Source organism: Trachurus japonicus, chromosome 19 (assembly GCF_045865225.1).
Source record: "Trachurus japonicus isolate A0001 chromosome 19, Traja_1.0".
NCBI lineage: Eukaryota > Metazoa > Chordata > Actinopteri > Carangiformes > Carangidae > Trachurus > Trachurus japonicus.
This window is the reverse complement of record NC_140925.1, coordinates 12,515,849-12,520,543: the sequence shown is the minus strand read 5'-3', so window position 1 is coordinate 12,520,543 and position 4,695 is coordinate 12,515,849.

The following is a 4,695-nucleotide window of genomic DNA, read 5'->3' as shown; positions in this document are numbered from 1 at the left end:
GCATGGCTGCTGTGTGGTTCATTTGTATGTTTCACAGCAGCAGGAAATCATCACTTCCTGTAGAAGGTGTAACATCAATAGCTGCGACTGAGGAGTTCTTTTACTGCTCTGAACTGAATCTGCACAAACACACTCTCTTACTTCCTGCCAGAATTATCACCAAAGTTACAACACAGATCATCGGCTGCAGCTAAACTTGAACATGACACATCGGTCCATCTCCTCTGTGGCTGTGGAAGCATTGCGCTTGTTCAAGTGTTTGTGGGAGCATGATATATTATTATATTACTAGTGCAGTGGCAGATATAACAGTTTGCTTGGTGTGAGAGAGGGGGAGCGAGTGGCTACAGTGGCAAAAGTCAAAATGTGTTTCTTTGACTGGTATCTTTTGCATTTTATATCCAAACAACTCCAAACTTCACACTGCCCTCGGTTGTGTCATTAGCAAGACACCCACACAGACAGACTGTCCCAAATGTAAAGTCACAGGTATGCAAATATTTGATACATCATGAAAACATCCCTTGTTTTACTTCAGTTTTTAATGGCTATAATGCATTGGTTAGACAGCAAACTATAGGATAAGAGGACGACCAAGAGATATAAGGGCCACAATGACTGATAATATAGCAACCCTGGTCTCTCTCAAAGGATGTGACCAAATCTGCAGCATTCAACAGCTGCATCAATAATACGAATATACCAAAAAACAATAGATGAGATATCCTTGATAACTGTTTGCATTTGTTAATGTATGTATTTCTTCATTTAGAAAAATAAGCTGTGGTACAGTCAGTAAAGGATATTTTAAAGGAGCTATTATGTAATGAAAATATAACTTATAAGAAAAAAAAAATTAAAAGTTCAAACATGGAAGTTCACTATTCTCCTGTTGGTTGTGTGTGTTAGAGTGTTATGACAGAGTATGCTTTGTAGGGGTGATAGCTGAACAAGTTTATTTTGAGATTACTTCTGGTGGTTTGAGGGAGTTTTGCTGAATTTGGTGTCAGTAATGCAGACTGTATGAAGAGTCTAAAAAAAAAAAAAAAAAAAAGTGGCTCCAAGGGGCTGTTGCACAGAAACCTAGATAACAGATTAGGCTGGGGTTTTATGGTTATCTTGGCTGAATGTAGCGGGGACTCAGTTGCATGAAAGCAGAGGCAAATATGTTGCCATGGAGATTTATTCTGTGCAGCGAGCCTGCTCCCAGCCAGGCTACAGCCAGGCTTAACTAATCCTGATGTTGTATTTGTTCAGTCAGCTGTCACTCCTATAAATAAATGGGTTTTACAGTAATTTAATGGTCTCAGCCTGGGTATGGTCATAGTTATTTCATGGTACATTTTCTGAGTAATTTTGATTAGCATGCATTAAAATAACACACACATCCAACATCATTCAGTGAAGAAGCCCCCTGTTATCAGTTTAATTCTAACTGTCATCACTTAGGCTACATAATACCTATTTTAGGATAGTCATTATTAGTTATGCCAACTGTTATATTAATGGAGACTGCTGTTCACATTGCTGTTAGAAGTTTGATGAATAGCCTAAATATATTATCACAAATGGATGATGATGTTGCAAAGGTGGTTTTAATAAAATCAGAGATGTGGGTAATGTATCCCATGTGTCCAATTCACATGTGTCGTCTTTCTTCACAATGACACTTTATTAATGAGGAGGCATTTCAGGGCGGACCCCCTACCATTCTTGATGACTACTTGATATCAACTGTTTCTGTTCCCTGACTCTGACTCTATCTGTGAAAACAACTGCGAGTCCTACCAGTAGCCTACCACATCTAGAAATACTCAAAATACAGCGATTATGGTGTGTGGAAGAAACATGCAGGAAGAGTGCAGGGATCATCTGACAGTAGCCTTCAGTAAATGGAGCAACAAGAACACTTTCAAACACTTTTAAACACTTTCAAGGCCAAGGAGATGGAGACTCACATACTGGGCATCTGGACAGTTAACCTGGTACCAGAACCTGAGGGGGCAGGACCGGCTCTTTTTCCTCAGGAAGTTTAGGACTCACTCAGGGCTGTTGTTGAGAGACACATCCAAATGTAAGATGGAGAACATCATAGACAACACCAACCACCTTCTCCACAACATTTAGTTCAGACATGCAGCTGCAGCAGCATCTCACTGCAGAACTGAGATGTTTAGAAGATCCTTAGTCCTCTCTGTCATCAGACTGTAACACTACAGCCTTAGGCAATAATACTTAATTAGTTTGTTATTTCTTATTAAGTATAAATGATTCTTAACTGTCATACAAATATACAATGAATTTCCATCTGACTTTTTAATGGATGGAAGACTGGGAAAACAAGATACGCATTAGAAAACTGATCAAATCAGCATACAAAATAGTACATCTAAAACAGGTAAGAGCAGCAGCATCAGTGGGGAAGGGGCACTGCACAGGAGGTCCATATATGAATATATAGTTTCTGGGCTGAAAGCTGTTGTCCAGTCTGTTAGTTTTGCTTCCGATTTTCCTAAATCTTTCCTTCCTCTGCCAGAGGGCACCACAGTGCTGCAGTTTGTCAGGATGGACTCCAGTAAACTAAAACAGCATCAAGGGGGTTAATCAGAATCAAAGTTTAGTATAATAAGTATAATAGGATAAATAAAGCATTTAGAATTTAGATTAACCCTCCCCCCAAACAAACTGTTTGTGTCGACAAAAATCAAGCACTTTTTGAGAAAATGTAAAAAATAAAATAAAATAGAAAAAGTGCTGATATGTGAAACAACTGATACTAATTCTACTTCTACTACTATGATGATAACAATAATCAAGTTCGCTTCATTTACTATCTTATTTATTTATTTATTTTTTTTTTTTCTTTATTTAAGTGTTCAAAGTGTACAAAAAGTGTCAAACACCGACACACAACACAACACGAGAGCTGCTCCACATTCAGAAAGACAATGGATAAAACAAATAAATACAGCAAGGATCTCACTCAAATAAGTAGAAAATGAAGAAAATTAGACAAACAGAAACAAAACAAAAATAAATAAATATTGTCATGTCAATACATAGGTGTGTAATAATCACTGTTAACAAATTCCATTAAATGTCAGGAAGTACAATAAATACCTTTTCATAGTTTTCTAAAAAAGTTGTGTTCTTCTTATTTTTAACTAAGGCTAGGGACTTATAGAGAGAATTGAATTCAATTAAAAAATGAGAAAAGGTTGGTTTGGAGGTTGCAAACTTTTGCTTATGAATAAAGTATTTACCAAATAAAATGAAAAAATTAACTAAATACTGAAGACTCCTGTTCTTCTTATTTTCATAATAACATATAACATCTTTAAGGGAGAAGCAGTATGACATGTTTACATGGGAAAAAATATAAGAACACAAGTCTGACCAAAATTTCATTGTTACATTACATTCAAAAAACAGATGATTTAAAGTTTCTTCAGTATGGCCACAGAAAACACAGGAGCTGTCCAAATCTATAAATTTTGAAATGAGGGAGTTAACAGGATATATTTTGTGGAGAATTTTAAAATGAGTTTCTTTAACTTTATTATGAATACAGTATTTGTGAGGCAAAAGCCATGCTTTTTCCCAGTCTATGTCTTCTATATGAGAGCGCCAATAAAACTTTCCTCGTGGAGAAAGCCTCTTTTTACCATGAAAAAAATTTCTTATATGCTTATTGTTACATTTCTTGTCTTTTATGTTGATACCATTCACAAGCAAAACAGATTTACCCTCTGGTCTAATTTCTTCACAAAAAGATAAGTGACTTTTCATTAAACTAAGTAAGCCAGAGGGGATTGCTCTTATCACAGAGTTGTATTCTTTGAAAGGTATAGGGAAATTATGACGCAATAAAAAACTCTCATAGGAGAGGACAAGACCATGTTCATCCAAAACAGACAAAATATTATTTATACCTCTCTCAAACCATTTGGAATAAAAAAGAGACTTATTTCTAATAGTAATACATTCATTGTTCCATAACAAAGTTTTGTGAGGAGAAAAATTGTGACTGAAACATAGTTTCCCAGAGAGAAGTGATTGCTTATGAAATTTGGACAGCGTGACCGGAAGCTTGTCAGGTGAGTAGTTGCAGGTTAAAATGAAAGCAAGTCCACCCATTTTTCCAAAAATATGATTGGGGATGAAGAACCACAATGAATTTTGATGTGCCAAACATCTTTTTAACCAGTTCATTTTAAAAGTATTTATAATATCAATGAAATTCAGCATTTCAAGACCACCTTCCGCTCTGCTGTTAGATAGAACTGCATTTTTAAGTTTGTGTGTTTTGTTTCTCCAGACAAAGTTCAGAAAAAGCTTGTTAATTTCATTAGCAGTGGCATCATTCACAAACAGAGAAAGAGATGGATAAACAAAATGAGAGACACCTTCAGCCTTTGACAAAAGGACCCTGCCGTATAATGTTAAGTCCCTCTGAAGCCAGAGGTTAAAGATATCTCTAGTTTTTTTAATTCTTCCAGAAAAATTCAGATGCTGCCTTGCTATCAAATTTTTTGTTATATGAATGCCCAAATACTTGACCGAGGCCTTTACTGGGATATTATCTATGAAAGTATCATCACAGTTCTGTATGGGCAACAGTTCACATTTAGATACATTAAGTTTCAGGCCTGATGCTAATGAAAACTGTTTAACTAAATCAATAGCTTTGACCAA